This window comes from Podarcis bocagei (assembly GCF_964188305.1).
Source record: "Podarcis bocagei genome assembly, chromosome: 4".
In the NCBI taxonomy this organism is placed as follows: Eukaryota; Metazoa; Chordata; class Lepidosauria; order Squamata; family Lacertidae; genus Podarcis; species Podarcis bocagei.
In genome coordinates, this window is record NC_138128.1 from 21,449,531 (window position 1) to 21,470,677 (window position 21,147).

The 21,147-nt window shown below is 43.3% G+C and overlaps 1 protein-coding gene and 1 long non-coding RNA gene across 5 annotated transcripts in view; one reads left to right on the top strand and one right to left on the bottom strand.

Annotated features, from left to right (window-relative positions):
- LOC308584930 (schwannomin-interacting protein 1) overlaps positions 1-21,147 on the bottom strand; it is a 378,018-nt gene that overhangs the window by 111,659 nt on the left and 245,212 nt on the right. The window lies entirely within an intron of this gene.
- On the top strand, positions 7,470-11,977 carry LOC308585228. The gene is made up of 3 exons (XR_014007173.1): positions 7,470-7,605; positions 10,384-10,592; positions 11,892-11,977. It is a non-coding gene; the product is annotated as an uncharacterized lncRNA (long non-coding RNA).

A 21,147-nucleotide genomic window follows, 5' to 3' on the forward strand; every position in this document is an offset into this window, starting at 1 on the left:
AAAATAATATGAAGGTAGATGGACCAGTGATTTGACCTAATACAGTGGTACCTCGGGTTACATACGCTTCAGGTTACATACGCTTCAGGTTACAGACTCCACTAACCCAGAAATAATACCTCGGGGTAAGAACTTTGCTTCAGGATAAGAACAGAAATCGTGCTCCAGCGGCGTGGCGGCAGCAGGAGGCCCTATTAGCTAAAGTGGTGCTTCAGGTTAAGAACAGTTTCAAGTTAAGAACAGACCTCCAGAACGAATTAAGTACTTAACCTGAGGTACCACTGTATAACAGTAGCTTCCTGTGTTCCCCAAGTACCTTGAGTGAGCAGGGTATGGATTTCTTCACAACTCATCCCTGTTGTTTTGTGTATAACTGGAGATGGTTTTTCGCGGTGAGCCACTGGATTTATGGCAGGTTAGCAATATAAAACGCAATTATAAAAAATAGACTTTAGGAAGGTTTTAATTTAAATGAATATCACTCAAGTACAGCATGCCTTGAGGACCTCCCCTGCCTCTGGTAAGCAGTACATGATGAGGTCTCTTTCAGCTGAGCTATCTTTTCTTCACCCACCGATGCCTCCCCCCCATCAAGGTCAATATTCCCTAGATCCCAAGAGCATGAGGTATTATGTGCCCACAGAGCTTTCATTTCCTTTGAACAGTTAAGATCTTAGTCTGAATGAGCCAATACATAATGTTGACAGCTGTGTTCCTTCAAGCCATGATGCACATTCATGCTACAGTGACATAAAAGAAGTATGAAACGGAAGAAATCCATAGGCATTTGCCAGTCTATACAGTGGGGGGGGGGAGGCTTATTCTATCTTGACATTTGGGTGGGTGAAAAGAAAAAGGTTCCAGGGCATGGCCTGTGAGCAAGTGATATAGTAATCTTGCTTAATCAAAAGAGATTGGGCGTCTGATTAGTACCTGGGTGGGAGAACTCCTATATACTCTGTTTTGACTTCTATCACAGAGGAAAGGCAGGATAAAAATGGAATAAATAAATACAAGTATGGAGTTGGATGAAATGGTCTGAGGCTTTTATATATGACGAGTGTGTATATTTTGCTTGCATACCTGATGGTCTGTCAGCACATATCTTGAGGGACACAATGTCTGGGGAGATGTAATGCAAGAATACATGTAAGGCAAAGTAATAATTGTTTCTTTTTCCAGGCAGAACTGAAGGCCTATTCTATTTGGCAGGCTGAACCGATTCACACACAGAGGCTATGGCAGTGAAACCACTTCTCCATGGTGCGACCCCATGCTGCAGAGGGGTGTGTGTTAAAAGTGAGACCATTTTCTGGCCTGGTGGTTTCTGTAAGTTAGCTACAAAACTGCTGTGTTACTTTCTTATCTCCTATAGATAATTTTCTGTAACGAAATGTTACTGTACTTGATGCAGTATCTGAAGCCTCAGGAAAACAGTTGAATTAATTCTTTTTTGGGGTCTAAATGCAAATGCAATTTGAGAAGATAACTGTTGATAATTCACTGTCTGGAATTGGGCTGTTTTTCTCCCTTTCCCTTATCCAAAGGTATTCAGCTGCATTCTTCGGCTTCAGAAAGCTTATCTGGTAGCTGCTTCAAAGAAAACAGCCTTTCTGAGAATCTGAATGCCAGGCGATTTTATTCCTAATGAATGGACCTTTAAGGTTGACGTGTCTATTGCATACCTCCAATCTTAGATAGAGGTTGCTGTGTATTAAGCGCATAAGGTTTTCATGATGACAGCCAGATAGCCAGGAAATACAAGAAGCCAGTTGTTTACATAAGGTCTGGTGTCTGGCATTTTGTGCCAAAGAATTCTTGAAATGAGCAACACAGCCATAAGCTCCATGTTCACATTGTATGCACACATCTATTACTGCTATTGCTACTTTTTGTTGTTACACACTGACTGCATTTGGACATAATGAGTTAGCATTACAAGAATGAACCTGTTCTCACTCAGACTCATGTACTTGCCCATTTCCCTTCTTTCTCCATCATAATCATAAGGAGGAGATCAGAAACTTCTGCTTCTGTTGTTAGATTAACCACCCTTTAGCATGTTAGGGACACGGGTGGCGTTGTCGGTTAAACCACAGAGCCTAGGACTTGCTAATCAGAAGGTTGGCGGTTCAAATCCCCGCAACGGGGTGAGCTCCTGTTGCTCGGTCCCTGCTCCTGCCAACCTAGCAGTTCAAAAGCATGTCAAAGTGCAAGTAGATAAATAGGTACCGCTCCGACGGGAAGGTAAACGGCGTTCCGTGCGCTGCTCTGGTTCGCCAGAAGCGGCTTAGTCATGTTGGCCACATGACCCGGAAGTTGTCTGCGGACAAAGGCCGGCTTCCTCGGCCAATAAAGCGAGATGAGCGCCGCAACCCCAGAGTCGGCCACGACTGGACCTAATGGTCAGGGGTCCCTTTACCTTTACCTTTAGCATGTTATTGAATCCCTAAACTGTGGTTAATCTTAGTTATGGTTAGTGAAAACAAGGCAGCTTCAGGCTGAAGTTGGTTTGTTTACACTAACATAGTTAAGAATAACCACTGCTTGCCCAGGTTCCAATCATATGGTAAGTTGCACTTGATAAAAAATGAAAACGAAAGCTGCCAGATTCCTCTTTGTGCCTGCGATGGAGAAGTAAGGAGGAGCACACGAGCCCAGTGGGAGGCTAGGCTCAGTTTCATAACTGTAAACTATGGATTAGCATCACAACCGTTCTTGGCCATGTTGCCCCCCCCCCCGGCAAAACAGTCAGGATCTAGACAATTAAGGTATAGCTGGGCAATTAAAATCCAGCCTAGCATACACATGAAGCGTGTGTGAGTATTATTGGAGACACTCACTAGAAAACACACATACTAGGGAATAAAGCCCCACTGAACACCGTAGAAGTTGCTTCTGAGTAAATATAGCTCATGCTGCAAGTTCTTTCTTCCTCCACCATGGGTTATGTCCTACAGTTAAGGTTGGACCACTTTCTCAGTCCCAGCTGAGGCTTGGTCTTCCAATACTAATACAACCTTCATACGAGATACCCTACATAAGACCTATGCACAATCCTGTCACATGCACACATCATCCTCCAGAAAGTCTATGCACCAAGATGTGCTGGATTCCAGAAGGAAATGGAAACAGGCTGTCTCAGGTCCCTTAAGATTTGTGTCCTCCTCTACTTATTGACTCATCCCTAGTCCCATGGGAACCAGCTAAACCCACTAACTGCAATAGACACAGCTGGAGATGTGCTTCTTTGTGGTAGGTGTACATTGCTTTCTAAGCAGCTTTTAAGTTAAATGGTTTTCAAAAACCATTCATTGTATGAAACTGCTTTAGGTATACATGCCTCTTTATCGTTAATTGTGCTTTGTAGAGTGCTGAATATCCCGACTGTGCTTGCGGCATCCACCTTTCCTCAGACAAGTTATGATCATGCAGCTTATTCTCTACGCTTTAATAGCACCAAACTATAAAGCTGCTCAATACATTGCTTACATTAGAGAAAACAGCCTCTTTAAGTGTTCTAAGCATTCGAATCCCGAGAAACAGAAACATTTCCTAGAAACAGTCTTGAAAAATGATTAAAGCACCATGGGATGCGTATTTTATTCAGTCTTTAAGAACGATGCTTCTTATTCTCCATATCATTAGCTCTGTATAACCATCACAACCACAAGCTTAAATCATATTAACAGTGCAATCCTGACCGTGTCTGCTCAGAAGTATGTCCTACTGAATTCAGTGGAACTGCCTCCCAAGCTTACTCTCGTTTAATGAGAGAGTAGACTCCATTGAGCAGAATAGGATTTACCTCTTCCAAGCATATACCGTATTTTTCGCTCTATAAGATGCACCAGACCATAAGACGCACCTAGTTTTTGGAATAGGAAAACAAGAGAAAAAAAATTCTGAATCCCAGAAGCCAGGACAGCAAGCGGGATTGCTGCGCTGCGATCCCGCTGGCTGTCCTGGCTTCTGGCTTAGCTGCGCACAGCCTCTCCCGGGCAAAGGGAGCCTTCATTCCCTGCCCGGGAGAGGCTGCGGGCGGCTAAGGCTCCCCCAAGAGCCGCACTCCCTTTAAAGAGCCGCATGGAGTGTGTGTGTGGCTCTTGGGGGCTTTCCCCCAAAGTGGGAGAAGGTCAACCCTTCTCCTTCCTCAGGGAAAAGCCCCCAAGAGCCACACACACACACTCCATGTGGCTCTTTAAAGGGAGCACTGAGCAGAGCCTCCCGCCTGCATTCGCTCCATAAGACGCACACACATTTCCCCTTACTTTTTAGGAGGGGAAAAGTGCGTCTGATAGAGCGAAAAATACGGTAATTGTGTTGCAAACTGTGCATTAGCCAACTCGAAGCTGCAATTCTAAACACATTTACTCGAGAGTAAGCTCCACTTCTGAGTGATCATGCCTAAGATTTGTTGTCAGCCTTTAGCTCAGACCCAAGGACAAAATACAGCCTTCTCCATCAGGCCATTCTGGATTCATCCCAGGCCACACCCCTTTCCATAACACATCGCTCAATGGCCTTCTTTGGTGCTCTCCTTGAGTGCTTTTGGCTATAGGAATGTGTCCTTGAATTGCAATAATTCCTCATCGGGCTTATTCGCCCTTACCTTTTGCTCTGCTCTTTCCAGGCACATGTCCATGCTTTACAGATCTGGGTCCAAGCATTTTATTTTCGTTTTTGCCTTGGAGCTTTCCCCACGAAAACCCACTCTTTACCAACATCCAGTATTGGTATGCAGCTCCTAAACTACGAGAGAATATGCCTCTTGGGCTGAGGACAGGTTCCCCATCCCTGCTGTAGCCGATCAATTGGTAGGTGCTAACATTTGTCAGAAAGCGCAAATTTTAATAGATGGGGCTGAAATCTCAGAGATTGACTTTTTTCAAAGGCAATTTTATTGTAAGGGCAGTGAATGACTATGAAACATATTAAACATACCCTTTCTTTCTAATGATGAACGGCAACTTTTGCTTATTAACCGGTCAATTTTCTCATGTTAGCATGCGCATTTATTTAAACGCAAAGATTTAAGGAGTCAATTAACCAGCTGATGGTATATGATGAATTAGTGACAATTCTCCTTTGGTTGATTAATCAAATAGAATCTCTTGACAGCTTTGCGAATTGGGTATCGATACAAGTCCATTTGCTCTGCCTATACTATTGAGATAGACTCCAATTCAGAGATGCTCACCCCCCCCCCAAAGAATTGCACAGGAGTGTTTTCACGTGTGGAATCCATAAAAGGGGCAGCCACAAACCAGAGACAGACAGATGTTCATATCTGAATACAGAGGTAAATATCCATCTACTGTTGAGATCAGAGGCTTTGCACATTTTGACAACTGGAAGCACTCTTGCATTCCATTCATACAGCATGCTCTTGTTTTCTACATAGAGTGGGATGCAGAGTCAGGATGCACATACTGAAGAAAGAATCAGCTGGATATCCACTGGATCCTAATCCTGCTCATCCTGGTGGATCTAGCCTTAGGATTGCATCTTAAGCCAGCAATACTAACCCCATTTATTTGAGAGTAACTCCACTGAATATTTCTGAGTAGACATGGCAAGGATTTCACTGTAAGTCTGGAATGTCACCTTAAGGCTCACTGTTATTCTGGTAGAGCCCCCATCTCTCTTTTTACATGCACAAAAGGGAGCTTTGGAAACCTACCCTTTCCCCTGTGTGCAGCAGCATACACATTTGCAATGGTCCCACCATATGAGATGGGAGATTCCCAGGTTGGAATGAAAATGCCTGTTCTAGCCTAGAAATAATCATTCTATGGATCGCTGAGCATTTGTACCAAAAAAGAGCACATTTATTTATTTGTAAAATTCATGTGTTGCTTCCTCACAAAATCAGTTGCTGCAAACCAGCTGGGAAAACAACAAGGCTCTGCAACTTTTATACCTGCTAGCTCCTTTCAAACCACCACCCTACAATTCAGCAATCTGCCTCAATTTTGCTCCAACACCTTTATTTGCAATTGTTGCTGATTCCTGGTTTTGACTCTCAAGTGCACCTGTGCAGTGGGATATATTCATGTGGTTTTGACTTTGCATCTTTAGGAGTTATTATACTCGCATTCGTGTGCCCTATTTGGATTTTTCATTGATGCCAGCCATGCTTTGCCTTTCTCTAGAGACCCTAGGAATGCTTTATGAGTTTTTCTGTGTGAGGTACAGCCCTGTCATCTTGGTGTTTTAAATCGACTATGAATATATTTTTTGTTGCATTTTTTTTTTAAACGGCAGAAACGTAAACTCAATTCTCCAGGCTACATTTGCTGAAATGGTATGTATTTATATTTTAATGTAGCATCTCCAGACGATGATGCCAGGTGGACAGCAGTACTATTTTCATACACAGAGACTCAAATACAATGCTCCCGTAGCCATTCTTCATCTCCACAGAAGAGGCTGAGCACTGGGAAATTATCTTTGCACTGAAAAAGAGATCTGGGTGTTATGCAGATTTGAACCTGGTTGAATGGACAAAAATAACGAGGTGTGCCTCATGGCATTGCACGGCTGGATTCTTTTGATAGGCTAAGGGAGTGTATGTGTGTGTCAAATGTTCCATCAGTCCAGTCTCTGATTCAGCTTTAATGCAATCTCTGAATAGGCTGCACACTGATGGACTCCATAGTCAGCTTTACTATAAGATACGAACATAATCATTGAGGGCCTGGACATTTTGGCGCCTGAGGTGAACCACAAAATGGTACCCACCCCCCACGCAATCAGGGAAGGAGGGCTGAGTAGAGATCTACATTAGGAACAAGGGGGAAATAATATACATTGGGATCTGCTGGCTCTGTGGATGCTGCCGCCTGAGGTGGTTGCTTCACCTTGCCTCGTGGGTGGGCCGGCTCTGGCCTGCCCACAGGGCATACTTAAGCAAGGAAAAAATGTCGGGAAAAGATGATGCAGAGCAGGGCCGGTGAGAGGTATAGTCTGGGCAGAATGCCAGGAGGCAAATGAAGAGGCTTAGGTCACATTCACATAACACATTTAAAGCACTATGATGCCACTTTAAATAGTCACGCCCCTTCCCGAATTCTGGCAGCTGTAATTTGTTAAAGGTGTTGAGAGTTGTCAGTCCCCCATAGGGTTGCTATATTTTTAAGTGCAAAAAAAGAGGAAACATTTGCCGACTTCTACTTTTAACTATGGATCGCTATGACGACTCTCATTTTACATACCCATGAAAAGGAGAATGTGTCCTGGAAAAAGAGGACATGTGGCAACCCTACAGTGAGATTCCCAGAGTTCCCTGTGAAGAGGTATTGCCTGCTAAAACACTCTGAAAACTGTAGCTCTGGGAGGGAACTAGGGGTCTCCTAACAACTCTCAGCGCCCTCAACAACTCCCAGAATTATCTGACGGAAGCCATGACTGTGGTATCATAGTGCTTTAAATGTATGGTGTGAATGTGGCTTTTTCAACCCTGGGCCTGAAGTTCCCCACCGCTGCCTCCAGGGTACTGGGTCTAGTTGAGATGTATGCAGTTCTGTAGGACTTGCTAGATATGAACAAACGGAAACTCAATTAGCCATCTCAAGGCACTGGGAAAAACCCTGAACTGTCTGGGTGAGTTCCAAATATCTTTCAGGACTAAAGAGGGCATCACTAGAGGGAATCAGAAAGTTCACCTGAAAGTTGATATGTCCAACCAGCTAAGGGATAACCCACACCCCTCATCTCCCAACTCATTGTTTATGTGGCATTTGTCATTGGGGAAGAGGTTTTATGATTTTGCAGATGGAGAACTGAGGTTGAGACATTTTGGCCTTAAAGCCAGGTCCCCCATTATAAATATCTCCCTGCACTCTGCTTTCTCTTCTGACGCAACTTTGCAAGAAACAGATGTGCCAAAATACGAAGAGCTGCCTGAGGATAAATATCAAGTTTAGAAGGTCTCTGTCATTCACCTGCTTGTGTCACTAAGCGAGCACTAAGCAGAAGGTAGTATGATAAAAGCCCTGGAATGCACCATTGAAATAGCAAATGCAAGGTCTGCACTAACGGTTTATAAGGCCAAGGATGCCTCTGATCCGCAGCTAACCTTCCATTCACGAGAAATGCAAAACAAAACAGAAAATGTGATAACATTTAAAAATAATTACAATGCCTAGGAGGATGAAATACATAATTACAACACTTATATTTATATCTGAATGGATACAATCTTGTTCTTGGTGTATTTTTGCTTAGAACAGATGCAGCAAGCCCCCCCCCTTTTTATTCTGGTCCCCCGCATAAATTACCATATTTGCCTGAGAGCGACTGTAGGCACCATTCTATTTCTGATTTTCATTCTTGCACACATTTAAACAATGGGATTGGAAGGAAGTACAGTTCTTATTTACACCTGCATTTTTTAATCCATGCAAAATCCTGTTTAGGCAGTGCTGGGCTGAAGGATAAGGGAATATTACAGTATCTTCAAAGCCAGTGTGCCTCAGGCCCAACGGAGTAGTGTGGCTGACACTTAGCCAGCGAGGATAAATCAATCAATTCATTAGATGTATGAAGCCTCCAGTTTCTGAGGTAGTCTGTCCCTAAATACACTTGGTAAGAAAGAAACAAGGAGAGGGAACTATTGCCCTTAGGCTTGTGGGCTTCTCATAGGCATCTGGTTGACCACTGTGGAAAAAGGATGCTGGACTTTATGTCAGATCCATCAAAACTGCTGTTATGCTCAAAGCTGGATCTCACGCCACTCCGCTAGTGTTTGAAGGAAGGATTTTCTGTACAGTCTCAAAGTTTAGCTACTACAGTGGTGCCCCGCAAGACGAATGCCTCGCAAGACGGAAAACTCGCTAGACGAAAGGGTTTTCCGTTTTGGAGGTGCTTCGCAAAACGAATTTCCTATGGGCTTGCTTCGCAAGACGACAATGTCTTGCGAGTTCCTGCTGGTTTTTTCCCCTTCCCCCCTTTTTCTAAGCCGCTAAGCCACTTATCAGCTGATCCGATCAGCAGATAAGCCACTAAAAGCCGCTAATAGCGCTAATCCGTTAATCCGTCAATGGGCTTGCTTTGTAAGACGAAAAAACCACTAGACGAAAAGAATCAGAGAATGGATTCTTTTCGTCTTGCGAGGCACCACTGTACTGTATCTGTGCTGGCAACCCAGACTGGAGAGGTAAGGAATGCTATCATGGATAGGACCTATGTATCCTCCATCCCACTAGAGGTCCAGCCCTACTTTCATGCAAGATGAGGTGGTCCCATGGTCATATTATGGGGGAAAGGGTGTGGGCCTTAATGCAATGCATTCTCCACTGCCCCATTACACTTTATCTCAGACCTTCAATTATATAAAGAGGGGGAAGTGAGAAACTATCATTCTGTTCCTCATGTCTGGCTGGCAACTGGTACCTTAAATTTCCCAGTTACTATTGCTACTTAGATGTCATTGGTGCTGACTTTCTCCTGGTCTGGTAGCTGGAGAGAGCATAGAAACGACATCATCTTAGCCTGCATTGTTTTTCTTATTTAATTCTTTTTTAAATACAATTCAACATGTCATATCAAAATATGTGGTTCTATAGACCAGCTCTGATGAAGACCGGTTGGGCGAAACAAGGAATTATCCTGGAATCCTTGTCTTCTTTTCTGCATGTGCCATTCTTCTAAGTCTTTCATCTGAAACCTGCATACAAAGAACGCTAGAATTCTTTAAAGCATCTTCACATGGAACATTACAAGATTGATATAAGAATTCCACATCGTGGATATTGCTAGCATAAGAACTGAATGGAATGTATTTCCCGGTCAAACTGCTGGACTCTAATTTCTCATAATATGTTTTGTTTATATGATAAGTTGGTCTATAGAACCACATATTTTGATATGACATGTTGAACTGTATTTCAAAAAGAATTAAATAAGATTTTTAAGAGCCAGTGTGGTGTAGTGGTTAAGAGCGGTAGTCACGTAATCTGGGAAACCGGGTTCGTGTCTCCGCTCCTCCACATGCAGCTGCTGGGTGACCTTGGGCCAGTCACACTTCTGTGAAGTCTCTCAGCCCCACTTACCTCACAGAGTGTTTGTTGTGGGGGAGGAAGGGAAAGGAGAATGTCAGCCGCTTTGAGACTCCTGAAGGGGAGTGAAAGGTGGGATATCAAATCCAAACTCTTCTTCTTCTTTTTTTAAAAAAAATCATATAATTACATACAGCCTGTCACACTGTATGTGTTGTCCAGTTTTGCATTTATGTGACAAAGGGTTTGATAGTGTTTTGGCCTACAGCTAGGAGCAGGCAAAGCTGTCAACTTTGGTTCCTCTCAGTTTCTCAGTTTTCCAATCTTAAGTTCAACTTTTCCATATTCTCACATCAGTTTGCCATTGTTGGTTTTTTTAAAGGTCTCCTGAAAGGTTGTCACTGTTCTCTGCATTTCCCATTGCTCCTTGACCATTGGCCATGATGGGTGAAGCTAAGGGGGGATGAGTCCAACAACATTCGAAAGATGTCATTTTGGCTACGCTTCTTGTAGTCACCACGCCACACCAGTTATCCAGTTGTCAGACATCAGACTCTAATGCTCCAAAGAGAAATGCCAGATAAAACAATGGTAGGAATCTAACGGCTGCTTGTTTTGGTAGCGGGGAAGGAAATATTTTGCAACTTGATCTGAGAGAAAAGAGAGCAGCATAGGTATCAAGTGTAATTATGTTATTAAACTGTGAGCGTTCCTTCAGTTTTTCATAATCTCATTTAGTGTTTCTGATGTCAAGCTAAATTATTTTTAATTGCTTTTATGAAAAATATTAGATGCATTAATGGTTTTCTGAACTAGCTCTGAGAGTGCAATTTTGTGAGAGAATTTCTTTATCTTCTCCAAAGAGTTTTAGTTAATGTGCATGTATCGGTAATTGGAGTGACTAAGCTAGTAAGTAATCACAGTGTTATTATCATTAAGGAAAGCACACAATGTCACACCATGGTAATATTCCTCCTCCGCACCGTTTCTTGTTGGGCATGATGGTGTTAGCATTAAACATTCATGCTGGCTCTCTCCTATTGTTCAGCTTCAAATATGTTGAGAGTCATTCATAACTAAAGCAATGGGGTAGCTGCATGCTATTCACCTCCTGCACGGTCATGTGCTGGGCAACACACACAAGTGAAAGCATGGGTGGTGGTTAAATGACAAAGTTCATGCTACAAAATCAGAAACGGGAGTAAGCAATGTAGAAATATGTGAATGATCGTGGGATCCATACACTGTCCCCAAAACATAATGGGGCATATGGTTCACACCTAGCCCAATTAAAGATCCTCTTGCAGATGCAGCTCACCTTGCCGACAAAAAATGTTAAAACTGTTGCTATGCGATTCATCCCTAAGGATGTAAGAAGAACCCTGCTGGATCAGACCAGCTTCCTGTTCTCACAATGGCCAGCCAGAAACCAACCAGCAGGACCAGGACCTGAGCACAACAGCAGTTTCCGTCGCACTTGTGATTCAGGTGCAGCGTGCAGGAAAAGGCTGTCCTCAGGTGTGGTGGAAGATTTTGTCCCATTGCTAGTGTTGAAGTAATAAGATTCAACAGCAAGTTGGCTTGGCTTTTGTACATGGAATTGGGAGGCCTCGGGCACCACATTCTCTTGGTCTAACCCTGGCCTTCAGATGATCAGGTGCAAAATGGTGAAATACATGAGAGAGGGAAGGAGGGAGGGAGGGAGGGGGAGGGAGAGGGAGAGAGAGAGACTGGCTATTTACCAGGTGGAAAAGAAGAGCTCACAACAAAGGAGACATCAACCCTTTGCAGTATGAGAAAGAACCAAGTAGCATTTTGTGGCTGTATAATATTTCTGCTTTGCTTTAGATGCTATAGGTTGTTCCTCCTCTCCACCTTTTATTTTGGCAGTGTTTCTTCTGAATCAAGAACACCACATGCAGAGCATGTGCTCCCAAGAGGCTTCAAGCAAATGCTTCCAGGAAAATAAAAACCACCCTGAATTTATAAGTGTGACATTTCTAAATCCCAGTGAATTTCTAAACTGGGGGTGGGGAAGGAAGCAGCTGACAAAATGGAAACCTTTCCTGCTTTCTGTTCCCTTCAGTGCTTCCAGGAGGGATGGGCAGAATAAGGGGCATAGTTTATAACCCCTGAGCAGTACAGAGCAGCCATCACTGGGAAACCTTATCTTGACTGTTCTTGTAAGGCAGCAATTTCTGAGCTTGAAGCAGAGATAAGGAGAGAAAGACAGACTGACAGACATAGCAACTTCAGAGGAGACTGAATGATTGAGAAAATTCAGATTCAAGCAGAGGAATTAAAGCTAGTTAAATTAAATAACCAGGAGAGTTGCTAGGTTATTTGGGGCTAGAGCTCTGCTAGATTGGACCAAGCGCCTATCTAGTCCAAAATCCTGCTCCCATAGTGACCAAGCAGATGTGTATTGGAAGCCTGCAAGCTGAACCCGAATGCATCAGAATTCTTCCCACTGGCAATTTCCAGAAACTAGTATAGCCTTATCCTCCACGAATTCATCTAATCCTCTTTTAAAATATATGGATTGATGGGAAAGCAGCCAGGGTCTGTCCTGGCGAAAAATATGAAGAGAAGTGTATTTGTGAAGTACTGGCTAGAAAGTATTCACTTTCCTACAGACAGCAGTGCCTAGCATCTTGAATAAACCAGCTCTATTTGAAATGCCTTCATAATCAGCATTCAACGTGTGGCACTTCAATTATATAAGGATCAGTACAAATTTAATCCAGCTCTTGATAGCTTTATCTATTTACTTTACACAGCTGTTGCAAGGCTGAAGCCTCATCTTTCAACAGCTCCTGAACTGCAATGTAGGCGGATTGCATATTTTGGAAAGCACAGCCCGGCATGTGTGATTTCAACATTTGCATTCCTTTGTAGGAAAATTGTTTCGTCTAGATGAGCAGAAGTAGATGCTTTAATAAACACTCACAAGTGAAATATACTGATCCAGCTTTACATTAATAGCCAGCCTGAAGTCATCATTCACAATATGTCAGAGGTAAACATGAATGAGAAACATGACTATGGAGGAACTGCTTCCCTGTAATCTTTGTAGAGATTGGGGTGTGTTCTTGTGAATCATGCATGTGAGAAAATCAGGTATATGGCAAAGCAGGGTATGAATTTTCATGCAACAGGACCTTAAACAAGATCTATGCTTGGCAAAGCTCTGGAAATGGCTCCTGGGACTGCATTTCTCTTTCCAAAGACAGATAAGTTCATTTTCACATCAGTCTTCAACATGTTTTGTGGTACAGGAGTAACTTATTTTTAAAAGAGACAATCCTGAAAAGGAAGTGGAAAAACTGTAGCACCTGCCTCCAGATGTTTACTGGCTGAAAAACATTACTTTCTTTTCTGTCATTCCCTTTCCTCTAAAGATATATTCATAGCAATGACATCTCTGCAACTCAGTTTTTAGTTGCTGAAATGAAACACTTCATACCATGCCAACAATGCATGTTATCAAGGCCAGACCGAAGCATTTTGGCACCTGAGGTGGACACCAAGATGGCGCTAGGGAAGAAGGGGACCGGAACAAAGGGGGTGGGTGAAGAAAGATAGATATTGGGATCCACTACCTTGGTGGATCCTATCTAATGAGGCAGTCACTCCACCTTGCCTCATGGGATGGCAAGAGCCTGCATGCCTTGACAATCGCCTCTTGATTGGAATGACAGAATTTTAACAAAAAGACACCCTGTATTCTTTCTGTCAGAGCCCAAGCAGACATTTTAAAATATTAGAAATGGACAGGCTGCACCAGTTAATAGCTCCCATCATTTTGTAAATGCAAAATAGGGATTGTCTTGTATACATGAGACACCCCATTTCTTATCTTCCCCACATACTATTGCAATGAAGGTTCATCTCTTTCCCACTGTACAGATGTATTCTGAAGTGGCTTGTTCTGCACTGGGTTCTGAATACAGTGGACACTCGGGTTGCAAACGTGATCCATGAGGGAGGCACGTTCACAACCCTCAGCGTTCGCAACTGCGCACGCACAGGTTGCGATTTGGCACTTCTGTGCATGCACAAAGCGCAATTTAGTCCTTCTGCGCATGCATGAGCACTGAAACCTGGAAGTAACCCGTTCCAGTACTTCTGGGTTTTGGCGCGTCCGTAACCCGAAAACACGCAACCTGAAGCATCTGTAACCCGAGGTATGACTGTAACAGAATCATAGAATTGTAGGGTTGGAAGGTACCCTGGGTTCAGTCTTCTGGTTATCAGCCACGCACACTGACTCACGAGCTGGGCATGTTTGTAAAAGTGACCCAGTTTCAACAGTTAGGTTTATTAACAAATTTAGAGTACAATCCTTGTAAGCCTCGTTGAGTTAAGTCGTCTTTGATTGAAGCCTGTGACCTCCTGACAAAAGAACAAATTATTATTTTTCCTCCAACGCTGTAGAGTGGAAATTGGGCAGGTTCACTGCTAAGAGAAAACTGAATTGAATATCTTCCCCCACCCCTAACTCTGAATAAGCACGGGGTGAATCCACTATGAAACTAATGAATCTTAAGCTTCAGGGCTGCTCATTTTGGAGGGCCCCCAGAAGTGGCTTTACTTCACGTTGCTTTTTTTTTTTTTTTTTTTAAATGGGTCTAGTAGACTCACATGACTCAAATTCATTAATCTTTTTGCTGTAGATATATTTCAACAATCCTTAGGTTTGAGAGTCAGTGGCACAGATGTTGTAAAGGAGATAACAGGAGTTACCCAGACCTCGTTGCTGGTTGTGAAGGGGCTCCCATCACAGTTCAAGCTTCAAGGCCCCCCAAATGTAGGTCCACCACTGAGTACGGATCCTAAAATACACTGGGCACAGCAAGGGCTGCTCAAACACTCATTTATTCGTTTTTCAGGCATGTTTGGAGATTGTTAGCTAGCATGGTTTAGGTGACATAAGCATCTAATTCTGCAGGGGCAAGAAACCCAGAGCGCCACTCAACAGACAAAATGGCAGTTAACTGCAAACCAACTGGAGCATGCCCACAAACGTATCCTTTGGGCCTCTTATTGCCATCTCGTTCATTACCTGGTGTTTACATTATGCTCTGAGCTGCCTGATTTAAAGAGATTGGACTCAATGAGCCAATAATATGTTAAGTACAGCAGTTTCACTTGCGTTACAAGATCTCTGGAACCAGTGATTAATTGCACTGCTCAGTTTATACAGAAAGCCACAGCGTAGCCATGCTTAAGCCAGGTCACCTTGGCAAACAAAATGTCTAGTCATGGGTTAGAACGAAAATGTAAATGTTCAAAACAGCCAGAGCAGCTAACGACGGTATCCATGTCCATACCTTGTAATAATAATTTTAAGGTCTTAGATGAGGCTACATTTTAATATTTTAATGTTTCAATATTTTAATGTTTCAATGTTTCAGTATTTTAATGTTGTATTTTAATGTTGTATTTAAGTTGTAATCATTCAACTTGTTTTTATTATTGCTTGTAAGCCGCTCTGAGCCCGGCCTTGGCTGGGGAGGGCGGGGTATAAATAAAAATTATTATTATTATTATTATTATTATTATTATTATTATTATTATTATTATTATTATAAATGTACCAAGCAAACACGTACATAAATATATAAACCACATGTCTGAAGCAGCACAGGAAGACAGTCCTGAAACCATTTTGACTCGTAAGCTGCCCAAATGTTTCTCTGCAAGGAGGGAGGAGGTGAAAAAAACCTTCCTTGTTATAGGAATTTAGTAATCAACATTTCAAAGGAATGGGCAGACTACCAGGAAAGGCAATCAGATAAGGCATTATCAGATAACCTGGCAGACAGGAAAAACAACAACATTCAAATTTCTGTTGTAGACCACCTTTTCTGTGATGTAGGTATGATGTTTGTGGGGGTTGGTCTTGAGTTACACCCCTTCTGTGATGTATGTATGATGTATGGAGGGGTGGTCTTGAGCTCCAGGGCAGGGAATTTAAAATGTTTATATAAAGGCAGGCACACCTTTGTTCTGGGTCCTCCTACCTCCTCCTGCGTGTGAGGGGAGCACCCTGTTGCAATAACTTTAATAAAGATCAGGCTTACTAGCTGCTTTGCTTCTCAATATTCTCTGGTTGGCCTCTGTTATTTTTTCCTACCAATAGGGAACCCATTTAAGGACTCTATACAGGCTCTTGGATACCCCATAAGGGAAGAAGGGCATATTTTGTTTACAACAATCTTTCTTCGCAACAGAACATTGGTCCATCGCATTGAGTAGCATAGTATGGGAACCAATGTGCTGCAGTGGTTAGAATGCTGGACCTGGGTGACCAGGGTTCAAATCCCCACTCAGCCATGAAGTGCACTGGGTGACGCTGGGCCAGTTAGTGTCTCAAAGCCTAAGCTACCTTTACAGAGGGCATAGGCAAACTTGGCCCTCCAGATGTTTTGAGACTACAATTCCCATCATCCCTGACCACTGGTCCTGTTAGCTAGGGATGATGGGAGGTGTAGTCCCAGAACATCTGGAGGGCCGAGTTTGCCTATGCCTGCTTTACAGGGTGGTTGTGAGGATAAAATGGAGAGGGAGAGAACTATGGAGGAAAGGAGAGATACAAATGTAATGATAGATAGTTCCTTGGCCCAGGCATCCCATCATGATGAACAACACAGTGAACCATTTTCCCCAGTCAGGCTGGATGTATTTATATACTGAAAGCAGGATAAAGCTTTAGCTTGGCAGCCCTATCTTCAAATAACTTTGACAGCTTGACCTGAAGTACTATCAGCGGGCCCGTTTGACTATTGACTTGACACAGGATATCAGATCTACATGGATTTACAGGAGGCGGCTCTGCGACAGGTTAGAGAGGTTGGCGAAACCCACAAGAAAGTACAGTAGCACAGAATACAGTAATGGTGTTACTATGGTTATGCCTGGCTAATTAAGAACAGCGAACCATTACCTGCTGGCACCCATGTACAATTATGTACACCATGTACAATTTGTGTGACTAGTCTATACACAAAAATACTTGGGGAGCGGAGGGAATTCTTCAGGTCAACTTGGCCTTTTGAATTCTGCTTCATTTGTGGTTGATTGGAGCCGGGTTAAACCTCAGAAGCTGTTTTGTGAGGTGGTGGGAGAAGAATTCCATGTGCAGAGTGCACTTCCTGCAATGTTAAGCAGCCATAGCTCCCCCAACAAACCAGCATTTAGTGGTGCCCTTAAGAGTGGGTTATATGGTCAAAGTCCAAGGTCTATACCATACAGCCTGGGTGGGTGCGGGGTCCTGCACCTAACAGAGAGAATGGAGAGCCAACAGGTAGCAGCATGTTAGAAAGTGAAGTGTCACACTGGTTAATTCTGCCTTCAGTTGCCCGCTATTACCTAGACAGCATCTTAAAAAAGCAGAGACATCACCTTGCCAACAAAGGTCCGTATAGTTAAAGCTATGGTTTTCCCAGTAGTGATGTATGGAAGTAAGAGGTGGACCATAAAGAAGGCTGATCGCCGAAGAATTGATGCTTTTGAATATGGTGCTGGAGGAGACTCTTGAGAGTCCCATGGACTGCAGGAAGATTAAACCTATCCATTCTGAAGGAAATCAGCCCTGAGGGCTCACTGGAAGGACAGATCGTGAAGCTGAGGCTCCAGTACTCTGGCCACCTCATGAGAAGAGAAGACTCCCTGGAAAAGACCCTGATGCTGGGAAAGATGGAGGGCACAAGAAGAAGTGGACAACAGAGGACAAGATGGTTGGATAGTGTTCTCAAAGCTACCAGCATGACTAAACTGCAGGAGGCAGTGGAAGACAGAAGTGCCTGGCGTGCTCTGGTCCAAGGGGTCACGAAGAGTCGGACGTGACTAAACGACTAAATGACTAAACAACTAAACAACAACAACAACATTTTAATTTCAATCATTGCCACCCTAGGATGAGTGGCAGCGAGCTCAGCCAATCAGATGCTACCTTTGGGGCGTGTGAGCTCCAGAGCAGTGACAAAAGGAGCAGGGCAACCGCACCCCACCAGCCTCTCCCCTCAGACCTGGCAGTGTTTCTGAGAAAACTAGTATGTGAAGTATGTGACTCCCAAATCATTTTTAACCACACACAACACTGTCATTTTAGATGTTGAGCACAGCACTTGCTGAAAAGGCGACGTGTTCTGAAAATGAAGAACAGGTAACGAAAACAATACCCTCCAAAATAACGAAAATGATAAAATAAATATATAAGCAACACAAACCCTTACACAGCCCCACAAGCCCTCATAGCAGGATAGTGTCTCTAACTCAGTATCCAGTCATTACTCTGCCTGAGTAATATATCAACACCATTTACTAGATGCCCGATCAGCAATATCTTTTTTTAATAAAATTAGTCAATTGCCGCAGGGTTATAATTTTATCTCAAAGCATAGGGATTCATGCATGTTAACTCCAGTGCACCCAGATGAATATATATCCCTGAGGCTTTTCTGAAACTATATCAAGGACGCACCAGAAAATTGCTTTATCATTCTCCGAGATAATTGCTAACCTCAAATCACATAAATGCTGCTGCTTCCGCTCACCAAACTTCTTACATTTTCACAATACTTTGAAAGTCTGAGTACATGATGTTATAAATTTGGGTGGGGGGCAAAACTCCCCTAAAATATCTGGATTCAGTAAAGGGTTGGGATTTAAGAAAACGACTGAATTCTTGGATCTAGTGGGGGCTGGAGTGTAAACCAGTTTTTCTGAGTCCAGGAAACCGCCTAACAGAAGAACCATCAAGAGGTAATCACCGGAATGGCCGATCCATTAACCCATTAAGAAGGCCGTTAAAAGAGAGTCTCTGGGCCAGACACAAAATGGGGAAAGCCCCTCCCTGAGGTGATAGTTAGCAGAGACAAAAGGTCAGAGTTTCAGGGGGGTGGCTGCAGAATTGAATTGGGCAATGAGGTAGGCAAACAGGGGAAAAGTGTCAGTTCTGCAAGCTGGAGAATGGGGCAGAGCAGAAGACAGGCAGTCTGTTTTAGGCTGCAAAGAAGGTCAGAACAATGATTGGGGTCTCTTGGAATTTGAGGCTGCAGCAATGGAAGGAACAGAACCCTCTTAGGATGTGAATCCGCTGCACTCTCTTCATCTAGGTTCAGGTTGTATATATGTGTAAATAAATCATATATCACATACCTAGCAAGTGCTCTGGAAAAACTGGACAGCCCATTTTTTCTCGTGAGAGAAACAATGGCCATTTCGGGCACTGTGATCTCAAGTGATTTCATGCCATGATTCCCTCCCCCCCCCCCAAAAAATGTGTTTTCCCCAAGGCCAAGTTCTCACACAGCACCCTGTGCCTGAAAAAACGCTTTTTCAGGGGGAAATCGCAACACAAAATCGCACAAGATCATGGCGTCCAAAATGGCTGCCATCCACTCGTGAGAAAAAAAGTGGAAGATGGCGTACCGGAAGATGATGTTTTGGTTTTTGCCTTTAATATGTTGGAGCCTTTATGTTCCAAAAGGAAACACAGTTCTTGGTAAGGGTGCCAGATACCCCTGAAATCTTGTGCCGCTTGGAGATTGGGGTGATGTGTAACTGTACTAAGGAAATGTGCTAGTCTACCTGATAGGATGACGCAAAGGCCTTAACAAGGTATGACATGTGTAAGGGCACATTTGCAGGAGTAAACACATCTAAAATCTCACAAGCGGGAAAAGGTGGGGGGGAGTGGGGAGGTGGAATGAGATGAAGGGTAAACGGTTATTAGTGAAAAAATTAAGCATCCTTCCACTCAAAATGCAACCTCCCTGAACTGCTTTTCCTTATTTCATCAGAGTTTAAATAGTATGTGCATGTCATAACCCAAAGTGGATGTGATGATTTTATCCATAACAGCAGCGAAAGCAACACAGACAAACCAAAGGACAGAAGAAGAGCTTGACCTTGTTGATTAGAAAGGCCCCCTGCACAGTTTTCAAGGCCAGCAAATTTTGGGATGGAAGGGGGAAAGACCCATTTGATGATGCAACAAATGAAGGAGAGCATAAGAACTCTCAGCCCAGTGAATGCCATCACAAGGAGGGAGCTGGGGAGGTGGGGAAATGAAGTCCAGGTGAACAGCGCACATGGATTCCAAGCATTATTTCAAGTGCAAGCTTGAGATCAGGCATCCTCAACCTTCGGCCCTCCAGATGTTTTGGACTACAATTCCCATCATCCCTGACCACTGGTCCTGGTAGCTAGGGATCATGGGAGTTGTAGGTCAAAACATCTAGAGGGCTGCAGGTTGGGGATGCCTGCTTTAGATATAACAGAGGTTGGCAGCCGTAGCTGGGCCGCAGGAAGCAGACAGATGCCAAGAGCAGAAGTGTCTGGTTTTAAAATTTGCTGGGATGGGGTAGGACAAAACTCATGTTTGCTCTCGTCCCATAAATCTGATCAACTGAGGAAACAGGAGTTATGAGCAGCTCCTTGAAAACTCTGTGTGTGTATTTGGGGACTGGAGAGAGCCTCCTGTGCCAACTTAATGTTTTATTTACAGTGCCAAAACACTCAAGGTCTGGCCCTGACCTACACACATGCAATCTTCGAAGGCATTTTATTTATTAAACTGTATGCTAAGAAAGTCCTATCGTCCTACATCCTTCGCTCTGAGGAACTGAAACTTTTACAAGTGCCACATAATGTTCAGTCTGCATTTGTCTGGTGTCAATCTTTTAGCCTGCCGTCACTTGTGCTTTGGAATTTGCTGCCTTTTGACATTAGGTAGGCAACCTCACTATATTGTTTTAGAGATCCGCTGGAAGCTTTTTATTTTTTATTTCAGCACACCTACCCAGAACTCTAATTTAGTCACCTAGATTTGTTTTAAATGTTTTACTGATTTAATCTGTGCTCTACTGATAATTATCTTGCGTGTCTGTGCACGCGCATTAGTTTGGTGGATTTTAGCTGGACTATAATTATGTACTCTGCTTAAAGGGCTCATGGATCAAGTGGTTTACAAATCCTTCTAAAGAAAAATTAAACAACTATTAGGCATTTGACAGCAGTGTGTCAATGTTCCTATACTTCAGAGGTGTGGGATTATTATTATTTTAACAGATCTGTGTACACACCATAAATTTAAAGGACATGCACTTCCCCAAAGGTTTATGGGAACCGTAGTCAG